Source organism: Dipodomys spectabilis, unplaced genomic scaffold (genome assembly GCF_019054845.1).
Source record: "Dipodomys spectabilis isolate Male_0828 unplaced genomic scaffold, ASM1905484v1 ptg000081l, whole genome shotgun sequence".
Taxonomy (NCBI): Eukaryota; Metazoa; Chordata; class Mammalia; order Rodentia; family Heteromyidae; genus Dipodomys; species Dipodomys spectabilis.
The window spans coordinates 23105232-23119881 of record NW_024870758.1 but is presented as its reverse complement, the minus strand read 5'-3'; the positions used below and the strand labels follow the sequence as shown (position 1 = coordinate 23119881).

The window sequence follows — 14650 nt, the reverse complement described above, 5'->3', positions numbered from 1 at the left end:
AACAGTTTTTCATCTACTTACAGTTTCAGTTAGATATTTAACATTTCCAGTTCTTGTGTAAGTCCATGCACTTTCTGATTCCTATTTCAATGCCTTTTTTCTTCTTTTTGGTCTAGGTGGGAGAACTCAGTATCTGATGCTTTGGCTGATGAGCTAGCACTCTACAAATGAGCCACACCTCCAAACCCTCAGTGCCTTAAGTGGGCTTTGCTTCTTATTTGGTCACTGACAAACTGACAATAAGAAAATTCCCTTCACTGTGTTAGTTTTGAATCAAGGTAAGATTCAATGAGGTCATTTATTCTAGCAGATGTCACAAGAGATTTTCAAAACATTCTTCTATTCATAACAATGGAAGGGAATATTTTCAGTAAGTTTAGACTTAACAAAGACACATAAATTACACAGAGAACAAAAGAAAAACACAAAACACAACAACCCAAAGTTCTGCTATAAGAAAATGAAAATAAGAACTTACCAAAATGGCAAGTCTTGAGGCATAAATTATAGTTTCTTACAAATAATGTGTCTTCATTGTGATTATTCTACATGGGCTATTTGTTTAAATGTTTCAAGAGATATAACCAAATAATCAAGTTAATGTCTAAAACTTGTTTTGAAATCACTATTATCACAACTTTTCACAAGCATATCTTTTAAGAAAGCCAACATATCTCTCTAGATTTGGATAGTTTACCAAGCAACCTAATTATTTTGCAGCTAATTATTAACACTTATAGAACAATTTTTAATGTTTATGCACCAAAATGCCGAGGACAGTCTTCTTCTGTTCATGTCTTATCTTTCCCAACCAGACTCTAAAATGTAACATGGATTCTTTAAAGGCAGAAATTCCATTACCAAATTCAACACAGATTATAGCATTCCCTGAGGAAAATCATCTTTTTTTGCCCATGAGGCCTTGCACACAGTCTGATATAAAGCAGGGGACTAATGAATGTTGGTGGAAAGAAACTAAAATGAATCACCCTGAAATAGTGTTTTTTTTAAGTGTTTGACTCCACAAATTTCAGAGAATACACAGATAATCCCATTACCTTAATATTCTCTGAGTGAAGAAAATCAAACTTTAATTTATGATGACCTAAAATCCTAATGCCAGAACTAATGACAATAGGAGGAACAGTCATCAAAAATAGTGTTATCTTTTGAAAAAAGTAATATCCAAACCTGAACACCAATACACCACGTACAGAAGGGCTCCAACCAATATCTTGTCATAGTCTTCTTAACAGGACACTTAATTGTGCTTAGGAATAAGAATTGCCTCTAGGATCGGGATGGTGGCTTAGTGGTAGAGTGCTTGCCTTGTATGTATGAGGCCCTGGGTTCCATTCCTCAGCACCACATAAACAGAAAAACCCAGAAGTGGTGCTGTGGCTCAAGTGGTAGAGTGCTAGTCTTGAGCTGAAGAGCTGAGGGACAGCACCCAGGCCCAGAATTCAGGCCCCATGATGGACAAAAAAATAAAAAAATAAAATAAAATAAAATGGTCTGTAACTCAAAATCTTACTTTCTACTCAAGTTTGGGTTCAAATATAAAACAACCAACCTGAATATTTTAAGCTATTGTTTATGTGGGGCGGGGAAAGGGTAGATTTTCATTCCTTTTATAGTAATTTCCCTCCCCTTTCGAAGAGCAGATGTAGGAGAAACTCTCTTTATTAAATTTTTAAACTATTATTTTGTTCTTATGAAAGAACACAAATCCAAGTAAAAAGCTCATTCTGCCAAAACCCACCACCACAATTTCTCAAAGCTGGTAAGATTGTTTACTTGTAAAAATTATGAGTTGAATGAAAAAACTAATAGTGTATATAATGAGATACAGATCAGTGAGTGCCTAAGAAATATTTATAGAAAACATATTTTGTGGTTGTTTAATTTCCTTCAGGACAATCAATCCATTTGAGCAAATGTTAAGTAGTACCTTCTCACTTTAACAAGTCTCCTATAACCACTGCCCTAAATTTCCCTCAGTTTCCATCAAACCTCTGGAAAATTTAGTCTTAGGAGTGAAGCCTTCACTAGGCCCAGGAGACTGGTTGTTAACAAATGAATCCCAGTGAGGGAAGAGAAGGGGAGGAAGGAGAGGAGAGGGAGCCAACTGTGCAGTGTGTGGCATGTATAAGAGCTTGTTGCTCAGCTCATGCTGGTTGCTGCCTTGGAAGGCCCCAAGGTCCTCCTCTAGAGTACTTTATACACACTACCACCCAGCAGATAGGGAGTCCTTGATTCAGCCAGATCACAGGTTTGTGTGGCCCGCACATTTACATTTTAGCTTTCAGGAGTTAAGAATTTCAGGTATACAACTTCAATTTCCTCCCCTTATCCCAGAGGGTAAACTGTAGTAAGTTCTTGAGAAAATGGTGCATTCTTGCTAAGGAACAAATATGACAGAAAGAAAATGCCTCACGTTCTGAGTGAAAAATTAAGTACTAGACTGAATCTAGAGAGCATCTAGATGGACTTGCTCTTTAATAAATAAATAAGAAAACAAAAGCCCCGAGGAGTCTGTGACTGGCTCCTGGGACACACACCTGCCTACTGTCAAAGCCTGGGCTAGAACAAGTGCCTCTTTGATATGTATTAAACCACAGTTTGTTGGTTTATCTCTATTTCCTTCCAAGTCTCCTTCCTAGCTTTTCTGCTTTGGTAGTCTCAGGCAATTTTTCTTTTTTGGTATTTTGTTTCTAAATGTGATTCATTTCAGAAAAAAAGGAGGAGTATTAAACACTTTCTTTAGCTTCCTTCATGGGTTAACAAGCAAAGATATTGTCTAAAATGACTACTACCCAGTATTACAAATGCAAAAAAAAAAAAAAAAGAAAATGCCTTCCTATTCAGAAAGTATGTTTCACATTTTGCAGGTGCATCTCTTCTGTTCCTGTAGTGCAATACTATCAATCTCTACTGTTTAAACATTAACAGGATATTCAGGTATTGGCCCAAACCTACAACTTTTTGGTTAGAGATGTTCAATACCTCTGTAAAGCCTAACACAAAAAGCTGCAACTTCTTTATTAAAAAGTATCTAATTATTTTTACTGGACTCTCTTCCTCACAATCTCTTGTAAACTTTTTTTTTTCTCCAGTCATGGGGCTTGAACTCTGGGCCTGGTCACTGTTCCTCAGCCCTTCAGCTCAAGGCTAGCACTCTACCACTTGAGCCACTTCGAGTTTTCTGGTGGCTAATTGGAGAGAAGAGTCTCATGGACTTTCCTGCCCAGGCTGGTTTCAAACCACGATCCTTGATTTCAGCCTTCTGAATAGCTAGAATTACAGGCATGAGCCACCAGAGTTGGCTTCTTATAAACTATTAAACTCATATTTTTCCCAATATTTTTCCTTGCAATATCCAGCTTAAATCTATAACCATTTTGACTATGCCTACAACAATTTGTTTAAATATAATAGATGATTCATAAAGTGTCATAAATCTGGCACTGATGTAATAATAAAATTAATTACATGCATTAAGTGCTGGCCCTGAGCAGACCCTGTTGTAAGTATTTTTACTTGTATTATCTTATTTAATGTTCATCATGAGATGGGGACTTTCATTCCATTATACAGATGAGCAAAATGAGAATCAGAGGGATTATCTGCAGTAGCCAGAACTGAGCCCTGTCTGGCTGCTAACCATGACACAACCACTGCCTTTTTCATGGTATTCTCATAAGCCTCATTCAGCGTCAACATGAAATTCCAAAGCTTTCCTAATATCAACTATCACTGTTAATCTCAAAATGAGATGTGGTTAGAAAGCAAGACCTTGAAAATATTATAAATGCTCCTTATTTTCTGAAATGATACTGCTGAAAAACAAAACCAAAAGTACTTACCATAAATGTAAAGGAGGTTTAAAAGTCTCAAATGAGAAAGCCAACCTCCTTGTTGCTATGATTTCCACTATGAAGGGGAACAAGACTATATATATGGTATTCTGAGGGTGTGTGTATGTGTGTGTTTGTATGTGTGTATACTGGTCCTGGGGCATATATATGGTATGCTGAGGGTGCATGTGTATGTGTATGTATGTGTGTGTGTGTGTGTGTGTGTGTACTGGTGTGGGACATATATATGGTATGCTGAGGGTGTGTGTGTGTGTGTACCGGTCCAGGGGCATATATATGGTATGCTGAGGGTGTATGTGTGTGTGTACTGGTGTGGGACATATATATGGTATGCTGAGTGTGTGTGTGTGTGTGTGTGTGTGTGTGTACTGACACTTGGGGCTTCAACTAAAGACCTGGGAGCTGTCCCTTCACTTTTTCACTAAAGGCTGGCATTCTACCACTTGAGCCACAGCTCCATATCTGGCTTTTTGCTGGTTGCTTGAAATAAGAGTCTCGGGGACTTTTCTGCCCTAGTAGGTAGGATTACAACTACTACAATGAATCACTACACTTGGCTGCTTAAGATACTGTAAAATAGTAGCAACAAAAAACGTTCTTGCTATTGTTTCTAACGTATTTATAAGATTATTTCCTTGTTGCTTTGTATGTCCCTTCCCCCACGGTATAACCCCTATTTTCACTGTATTTGATATTGGTATAATTTGTGGAGGGGAAGGGAAAAAAGAAATTGTTTAAATAGGGATACAGGTGGACCCATTGCAACAATGAGATGTACAAGATATTATGTAGAAAAATGAACTTTACAACTTGGGTGGACGGGGGAGGGGGGAGGGGGGTTCAGGACGGGTGCGGGGATGAGGAGGCAGGGATGGGAAGGGGAAACAAAGGAGGAGGCTCCAATGCTTGATAAGAAATGTACTCATTTTCTTGCTCATGTAATTGTGACCCCTCTGTACAGTATTTTCACAATAAAAAAAACTTATTAATATAAAAAATAACTGAGGACTTGAGAAATGTAGAGCTGAAATGTAGTTTGACCAATAAAATCTGCTCCTTAGATTTTTTTTGGGGGGGAGGGGTCCGGTCGTGGGGCCTGAACTCTAGGCCTGGGCGCTGTCCCTCAGCTCTTCAGCTCAAGGCTAGCGCTCTACTACTTGAGCCACAGCACCACTTCCGGTTTTTTTCTTTTTGCTTATGTGGTGCTGAGGAATTGAACCCAGGGCCTCGAGCATGCAAGGCAAGCGCTCTACCACTGAGCCACCTTCCCAGCCCCCTCCATAGATTTTTTTAAAAGGAGGATAACATCATGCAAACATTGAGTAATTTGCCAAGGTGATATGGTTGAGTAACAGATCTTCTCATTTTTGGCTTAAGGTGCCAAAACTCTCTCAGTTTACAACTTAAGAAAATATTTATGATTTATAGCCCCAGTTCTACTTCACACCTTATCAAACTTTATACACAATGTCATTATTATAATGACAAAATCCATCCCAGTTCTAAATTTCATCTAACACTAAGCATCAGCATCTAGCTCTACTTTGGGCAAAGTGGCCTTGGGCCCCTCCAGACAGACAAGATGTGTTGTGGATGGTAATGTGGAGAAATCCAGATTAGAACTGAACAGGATTAACACCTGGTTATTAGCAATCACTACATTTATATTCAATAAAAAGGCTGTTTCCTCTGGCCCTCCTTTCTCTTCCTTGTGCATTCTGAACTTTGTGTATATGTACCTATACATACATATATATGTGTGTATGTGTGTGTGTATGTATGTATGTATGTATATATGTATAATATATATCTTCCTACAGGGACTGGCACCAACCCAATCACCAGGAATTCTCCGGTTCATGAAAATGCTTTATAGACACAACTACTAATTTAGATACCTCCATATTTTATTTTATGTATTTTATAGCACTAAAATTTTACTGTTCAATCCTTAATGACATTTTATCATCTGGTATAAATCATAAGACATAGGTCATAATAAACTGTTATCAAGACTATGAAGAATAAAATCATCAGTGATGTAGTGAGCATTTATAAGTACATAAATTAATTAAATGTAAACCTAAGCTATGAAACAAAAAAAATAAAATTACGCCAATGCTATTCATTAAACTTAGAGGCTCTTCTAAGTTTATTGAGGAGTACTGTCATGTAATACCCTTAATTAAGTAAAGATAACATAGCCCCCAAACATTACAATAGTGCCAATGAATTTTTAAAATGGTAACGCGAGCCTGCTGAATGTTGTGAAGCCATCAAGCACATAAATTGTTCATCTTGGCAACTTAAGAGTCTGTTTCTCTCACACTGAAAAATAAACAAAAAACAAGCTGCATGGGGCTGGGAAGGTAGCTTAGTGGTAGAGTGCTTGCACAGTGTGCATGAAGCCCTAGGTTTGATTCCTCAGTACCACATAAACAGAAAAAGCTGGAAATGACACTGTGGCTCAAGTGGTAGAGTGCTAGCCTTGAGCAAAAGAAGTTGAGGGACAGTGCCTAGGCCCTGAGTTTTAGCCCTACGACTGCCAAAACAAAACAAACAAACAAACAAACAAAAACCTGCTGAAGGCTAGCACCTCTACAAAGCAATATATGAAGTCTGATGTCTTCAAGTTGTAATTCTTCTTTCCTTCTTTGTTTGAAGCTATCTGCAAAGTCTGGCCATGAAATCATTATTTTATTCTGTAAGCATACCTAGTCCACTAGTGTGTTTCATATTTTCCTTCCCCCTTCAGTGTAGAAAGGGCACTACAGAACCATTTAACACATGGATGAAGTAATTATCTCCCAGTACACAGAATGTGCAATGACAATTTCCCAATGTGACATGTAATTCCACAGACATTTATTCCCTGGAAAACCCCTACAATTACCTCTACTTTAACTCTAAAAATGAAGGTATGATGTCCATTTTAAAGTTGAGCAAGGTAATGAGTTACCTCTTTATTAAAATAGAAAAAGAGCTAGGTACCAGTGGCTCATGCCTGTAATCCCAGCTATTTAGGAGGCTGGGATCTGAGGATCACAGTTCTAAGTCAGTCAGGGCAGAAAAGTCTGTGAGACTCTTCTTATCTCCAATAAACTACTCAGTAAAGTCTGAAAGTGGTACTGTGGCTAAAGTGGTAGAACACTAGCTTTGAACACAAAGAAGCTCAGTGACAGTGCCCAGGCCCAGGGTTGAAGCCCAAGGACTGAGAAAGAAAAAAAAGAAGAAAGAAAGAAAGAAAAAGAAACATCAAAATACGAGTTCTCAAAATAACTCAGTATTTCAAAGAAGTCAGGTGAGGAACAGCAATTGACAGATGGTTGGCATCAAGCAGTATATGAAAAATCTATTTAAATAGAACTCTGGCTAACAGTAAAGATATTACTGTTTATAAGTTGGAAATAACTGGATATTTTTAAATGAATTTATTTAAAATTCTTAAATCTAAATTTACATTGCCAATTTGTATAAACTAGAAAGAAAAATGCAATTGTGATTTAATACAGACTTCATTCAAATACTCAAGGTCATGCAATTACTGAAGTTTTTATTAAACTAAATTTGGTAGATTTTTAAGTTCATATTATGTCAGGATGATTCACAGAATTAGTTTGGCTTATTCAGCTGGTAAACACAGTAATAATATATACAATTTTCTTTCTGGCTACCAGCTGCCTCTTTTTTTCTTCCTTTTTGCTGTATGCTTCCTATCTCCCTCTAAGAACAGTATAGATATGAATAAAGATACTTAATCCTTTTCTCCAATTTAGACTCTTTAATATATGACATAAGACACCTTATGCCTTATATAATGGTAGAAAGTTAAGAAAGAATGCATTTTGGTCAAAACAGTTTAGCTTATTTTCCTCTGTGAAAGGCTACCAGTTGAAAAGCCTCCTCTATTTAAACATCGCCGAGAAACTGAATGTGTTTCTAATTCAAAACCTGCCTCTACCTGAAGCAGGTGAAGCTATTTGTACAACTAACCATGCATCACTATAATTTGTTTTTGAACAGAGCTCTCAATTTCTAACACAGCAGAGAAACTAAATTTGTCTTTTATTTTGGAGGGGTGAGGGGGCTGCTGCTAGGGATGGAACTCAGGCTAAATCCCAATTCCTCCTGCTTTCAGCTTTTTACTTTGTAATTTTGATATCAAACCAAATAATCAGGAGTTAAACTCTGCTGTAATATGATAGTTACATAATAAAAGTTTCCTGTTGGCATTTACAAACACCTCCCAAAATCCTCCACAGTGTTACTGTACACAAATTAAACCTCTAAATTAGAAGGTTCACTGATTACGGACATTCTTGAAAAACAATGTAGCAACCGAAGACACAACCCTTCATTTTCTTTCCCTTGGATCCTTAACTAAATGGCTCTCACTGTATATACTTTTCAATGCTCTTGATCCACACCAAGTAGGGGTTGAAAGACAGCTGATTGGTTAGACAACTGCCTTAGTTTACTGAACCTGATACAAAATAACAAGTGCAGGGAGGTTTTATTATAGTAAATGTAACCTTCAAAGCCAACTGTCAAATCAAAGCATACATTGTATGCTTTTCAACATCCAGAAACACTTAGCTCAGGCATTGTTATTTGCATGTTGCCATTTCCTGAACTGTTACATAGACATCAGACGTGAAAATACCTGTATGCAATACAGTACATTCAAAAACAGAAGCGTTTTTTTCCCTTCAAAGAAAAATCTAAGCCCAATCTGTCAAAAATTTACTTTTCTGTATTAAGAAAATAGAATTCTACAAAAGACGAGTTCTAACCATTGATTGTATACATAAATATTTACCCATCTTTAAAAGTTGTAGAGCTAGGTTATTTTTTAGTCAAACTCAATAGCAAAAGAAAAAGAACTAAGACCTCCACTAATAAATTGCACCTTGAAATATAGATGATTGCAGTGTTCCCGTGTTGATTCCAATGGTAACTGACACGCCCCGAATTTAACTGTACCAGACAGTTCTATCTGTCCCATCGCTGACCAAACACTGCTTCTCTGTTTCTATTCATTATGTATTATACGAGGTCTTTTAAATACAGCCTCGTATGATGAGGGGGGAAAAATTACAATGCTTTTAACAGCAAAGTAATGCACTCAAAAAAAAAATCTCTCTTACAGTACATCCCAGTCCAGGAGCACTAACACACCATTTTTTTTTCATCGAGATAAAATATGTTGTCTGTAAGCTCATTACTCTTATGAACCCTCAGCTGTTTCTGCAGATTGCCAGAAAAAAAACCCAGTTTAAAAATAAACAAGCGCCTTGCAAACCAAACTTGTGAAGAGTCTTGTGCAATGATCAATAACCTTGGTTACACTGCATTCGGCCCCAAATTCAGACTTGGAGACCAATGCAGTAGCAAAAAAAAAAAAAAAAAAAAAAAAAGGAAAGCCAAGGTGGAGCCCGAAGAAACTACCGCGCTTCCTTCCCCCTCGCCGCCCTCTCTGCCGCATGGAGAGGAGCGATGGGAGGAGCGGAGTCAGGCTCACCAGCTCAGCTCGGAAGATGCTCCGGTGACCTCTGGCTGCGTGGCCGCGAGCTGGGCCGGGAAGGCGCTAGTGCGGCCGCGCCGGGCCGTGCGGACTCTGCCCCTGGTGCATTCCGCGCATTCCTGCACAATCTGTCGCCAGCCGGGGAGCTGGCAGCCTCAACCTCCCCCCCCCCCCGACCCCCCCACCCAGGACACACACCTGACTCCAGCTGCGCCCCGAGCGGCCACGGTCGCCGCCGTACCTCCGCTGCCCGCGCTCGGCGCGGTCTGTCGCACTCAGCCAAACCCCCTCCCTCACCAACCTCGGCGCGGGGAAAGGCAGCGAGAGAGAGGGCCGGGCAGCCCCGGCGGGCGGGCGGGCAGGGACGCCCGATCGGCCAAGGGGTGCTGCTGCAGCTTCGCCTCAACTCAGGGAGACGAGGAAGCGGCGGCGCAGGAGGGCAGCGGGGAAGACTCGGGGCTGGGGAGCCGGGAGGGGAGGAGCGTGACGATTCGCCGCGAGGAGAGGGGCGCGCTGGACCCGCAGGCGTGAGGGGCGCCGCCGGAGGGGCAGGCGAACGCAGGGGGCGCGCCGCCGGCAGGGGCGTGGGAGGGAGAGTCCGGGGGCCAGGAGGCAGCTTCTGGGGGAGGGAGGGAAGGACGGACGACACGGCGGCCGGGACCGAGGCAGGCGGGCGCCCCGGGGTGCTGGGGGCGCGGGGCGGCGTGCCATGCGGGCGGGAGCGGGGACGCGGCTGGCAGGGGGTCCGGGCGGCAGAGCGCCGCACGGCGCTCAAGTTCGGGGTCGGGGTGTGTGTGTGTGTGTGTGTGTGTGTGGCGGCCGGGGCGTGGGGGGCGGCGGCTGGTGTTCGTGGCTGGGGAGGGGTCGTGCGCAGCGCGGAGCGGAGCCCCGGGGAGAGTCGTGGCCGGGAACAGCAAATGGAGGGTGAAACTTGTGCGCCCGCCGGGGGGAGGGGAGCGGGAGGCGAGTGCGGGCACGAACACGAGGCGGGGCAGGAGCGCGAGGCGGCCGCGAGGCCGGGGGACCGAGTAGCGGAGCGGGGGGGGGGGGGGCGGCAGCGCCCCGGGGAAGCGGGTCCCGGCGCGGGGGCGAGGGCGCGGGGGGGGGGGGCGTCGCGGGACTCCTCGCGCCCCCGGAGCCAGCCCGCACACTTACTTTCCAGGTTAAGCAGCGGCCGCCGTCGCTCCGGAGATCGGGGACATCCGCGCCGAGGGATCGCCGCTGCGGCACCCGAAAAAAATTAAAAAAGTGCCGCGGCCAAGCTGCGGCCGCCCACCCCTCCCTCCCCCACCCGCCCCCTCCCCCGGAGAGGCTCTCCCACCACCCCGGTGGCGGCGGTGGCCGACTTGCCCCTCTACCCCGTGCCCATGGTGCCGCCTCCGCGGCCGGCGTCAGTGAGGACTCAGCCCCGGAGCCCCCTCTACTGCCCAGAGGCCGCCGCCGCCGCCCGCCCAGCCACCAGCCCGCCTGCCCGGCCAGCCCCAGGCTCCCGGGAACGTCAGCACGCCGCCGTCCCCGGACAAGCTTTCCTCCAGTTCCATTGGTCGGAAAGAGAGGGCTGGCCCTCCCTATTGGCCCGGCCCTCATATTGAACGGGCCAATAGGAACCGCGGTCTCAGGTCGCCATAGAGACCGATGCTGTTAAGAGAGAGTGAGAGGGCCTGAAGAAGGTGGGAGTGAAGGCAAAGGTGCCCCTGGCCTCGGGCGCGGGGGGGGCTTTGAGCGGGGTGGGAGACACGAAGTACTAGGAAATTCCTGAGCGCTGGCTCTGGGATCTAACGTAGGCTTTGCTTCTTTTATTCCCCCCTCTTATTGTCTTTCTACTGTGCATGGTTTGTCCCTGGCATTAAAGGCTAGAGCAACTGAACCCCTAGACTTATCCTTGACAGTGAGAGCCTGCGAGAGGGGCATTCACTTTATTGCCTCTGGGAAGCCCTAAGGCTGTGCCCTTTGACCCTTGACATCTTCTTGTGCAGCTTCTTCTACAGGTGAGTTTGCACCTCATCCTTTAAATCACTGGTTTTGCCTGAGGTCATGGAGCCACTTGAGTTGTGCTTGTTCTTCCAATCCACTCCCCTTCCCTGTTCTAGATTTTGGGGTCATCAAATGTTTCCAAAAGACTCAAAGAGTATTTCCTTTGTATGATGATGATAGATGCCAAAGGGTCAACACATAACAGAGCATGTGCCCCTCCTTCCCAAACCACATCTCTCTTAACTCCTCCACTGGTAGGTATTTATTAAATACATCTGTGTATGGATTCTCACTATGAACTTGATAGGTGCATGCTCTTTTTAAGAAGTTGATAGGTGCATGCTCTTTTTAAGAAGTTACATCTAAAGAAGGATACAAGTGACAGGGCATATCCTTTATTGCCTCCTATTTGTTTTCATGAAGGAAAAAATAGATTACAGATGAGAGTTTTCTGGCTACTTCCCAAGTTATTGCTAAACTTGATAAAGAAATGAACTGAAGCATGGAGCCATTATTAAATGTGTGCTATACTTCCATTTCAATTCAGTTAGTGATAGTTTGTCAATTCTGTTTATTTTTGATCAATGACTTTTGTATTTAGATACCACCTATTGAAATGGGGCTTCGTGAATTTTCTAACCTTTGAAACACAACTGCTCCAGCATAAAGCCATTGATATTCTTCTATTCCTTGGTTAGGTGGTTTTTTTTGCCATTTTAATAATATCTACTTTAGTTTGAAAAGGAAACAAATAAGCAAACTGTTTATCTTACTACACCTCAAAGTAGAGAAACCATATTATACTGTGTGAAAAAGCTTATAGGATTTTAGAAATTACAAATATTTTGTTTTGAGGGAAACATTAATGTATGTGCAAGCTACCCATATGTCATACTATGTTCTGAATTTTAAATTGGATGACAGGCTTTGCTTTTGGTTTTTATCTCACTTTAAGGATTACAAAACATAAAGTAAGAAATCTTAGTATGGTACCATGCTTGGGAACATTTTACCCCATAATTTGTAGTAAAATTCTAGTGTATTTGATAATCCTGTACATGGTTGGTCTGTGGAACAAAACAGGAATACTATATATGAAGTATCCTCTAAATATTTTCCAAAGAAAGGACCAGCAACAAGAGCCAGGCAGTACTATCTCTTGTCTTTTCATCATAGAACTAAATTGCTTTTGACTTCTGGCTTTCTTTGATGTGTGTTGGTTTTGTTCGTGTTGTGTGTGTTGTGTGTGTGTGTGTGTGTGTGTGTGTGTATGCAAAAGATTGTTGGAATGTGGATATGTGTGTGCATACTTGAACTCAAAGCCTGGGCACTGGCCCTGAGGTTTAACACTGAACTTGAGCCACAGTTCTACTTCTGGCTTTTTGCTGATTAATTGGAGATAAGAATCTCATGTACTTCGCTGACTTCAAACTAGATCTCAACCTCCTAAGTAGCTAGGATCACAGGCCTGCCCCACCAGCACAAAGCTGTGTTTGTTTATAGGAGAATCAAGAAAAGAATAATACACTTTTAATAAGACATTTTAATATACTATCAAAATAACAGTACTACTGAATGGATGAAAAGTTTGTCTAATTAAAGAAAACATGGACATTTCCTTTTCCTTTCTTGGGCTAGCGTGGAAAGAACAACAAAAGAGCTAGCTGTTTTTCTACTATAGTGACCTTTCCATTTTGTATTTTTCTCAGAGTATCTGTTAATTAGTATTTTGATGTGCTTCATATTTATAATGTCATTTTGCATAACTTTCATGTCAGTAATTAAAATGTTACTAAAATCCAATATGGATATCTCCTAAAATCACTGTTACTCAATTTTTCTTGTATAGTGGAAAGGTTTCTTTTGAGCTTGCTTTGCTTACTAAGCCTCAGCAAGTAAGGCCAAGAAATCACTTCATTCCACTAAAAATGCTGTCCAGGTGTTTGTGTCTTCATTGATTTCCTATAATCCATCAAATTCCAATGTGACCTCAGCGGATGCAGATGTGACCTCTTCCAGGTGTGCCAGTTGCCTAGGTAACGCAGGTACTGGGTGGAGACTTTGCTGGGAGGAGGGTGGACCTTACACTGTTATTAGGGGAAGGGGGCGATTATCTAGAATACTTACCTGGGACATTGTACAGGGCATATCTGCTCTTCTCAAATCCTTACTGTACTTGAGCTCCCTTGAATTCTACAAATGATCTCACTTCATGCTTCACTGAGGGGAATCCAGCATGAGGTTCCTCAGCTTAACTTTTGTAAACCTCAGTCTTAATTATCATTCATGTTCACATCCTTGAGACCCTGGGGAGAGTCAGGGCTTCTCTAACTAAGCTCCCACTCCAGTTTGCTACTAAACATAAGAAATCCTCTCTCTACTGTGATCTTTTCTGTATGGATTATAATTCTTCTCTTATCTTATAGATCCTCTCTGAAGAGTTTGCCTAAGCCTTAATATCTAGTCTTTTATGAAACTGCTTCCTATTTATCCTGCCTTCATCTCTATCTAATGCCCTTCCCTTTCACCAAGAAACAGCACAAAAGAGATTTCCTGAGGCATTTATTTTGTCACCCCTGCTGGTTTGGCCTTTGAACAGTACTGTAATGATTCTGAAAATTGTGCTGTTTCTCCTCAAAATCCAAGTTCATTTTACCAATTAACTTTTCTCATACAAAAATACCATAGGCTTTGGAGTGGCAATGCCCCAATTCCAGGTTTCCTGTGGAGGATAGAAACCTTACTCACCGGGCTGGGAAGGTGGCTCAGTGGTAGAGTGCTTGCCTTGCATGCCTGAGGCCCTGGATTCGATTCCTCAGCACCACATAAGCAAAAAGAAAAAAAAGCCGGAAGTGGCGCTGTGGCTCAAGTGGTAGAGTGCTAGCCTTGAGCTGAAGAGCTGAGGGACAGCGCCCAGGCCCAGAGTTCAGGCCCCACGACCGGACCCCCCCCCCAAAAAAAAAAAGAAACCTTACTCACCTACCTAAAGGATTCATAGAAATGCAAATGACCTACTTGAGGGGATAAAGCTTTAAACAAGCTAGCATTAGCACTTGATGGGTCTAAGTGTTGGGAAGTTGTGCAAAGTTTGGCCCAAGGCAGGTGAAAGTGCTTGGGACAAAGTTGAAAAGATCCAACAGATTGGTTGACTCCACCTCAAGTAAACAACAGAAATCAATGAACTTTTCAATTACCAGCTCAGAAAGAAGTCAACCTGAACTCTTCAAAGATTAGGAACACTTTGTAACTTTCCAATGCTTATTGTTTTCATAGT

General features: G+C 42.3%; 1 protein-coding gene and 1 non-coding gene across 9 annotated transcripts in view; both read right to left on the bottom strand.

Moving 5' to 3' along the window:
- The window catches only part of Pkp4 (plakophilin 4), a 217792-nt gene extending 206933 nt beyond the window's left edge, over positions 1–10859 (bottom strand). For 7 of the 8 annotated variants that reach the window (XM_042683397.1, XM_042683403.1, XM_042683400.1 and 4 more), the window contains exon 1: positions 10558–10675. The gene's annotated coding sequence lies outside the window, so the exon portion shown is untranslated. Of the gene's footprint in view, positions 1–10557 lie in introns of all 8 variants that reach the window. The other variant, XM_042683404.1, reaches the window with a different exon arrangement.
- On the bottom strand, positions 1010–1153 carry LOC122110885. Its single transcript, XR_006147943.1, has one exon. It is a non-coding gene; the product is annotated as a small nucleolar RNA SNORA79 (small nucleolar RNA).
- Positions 10860–14650: the final 3791 nt, after the last annotated feature.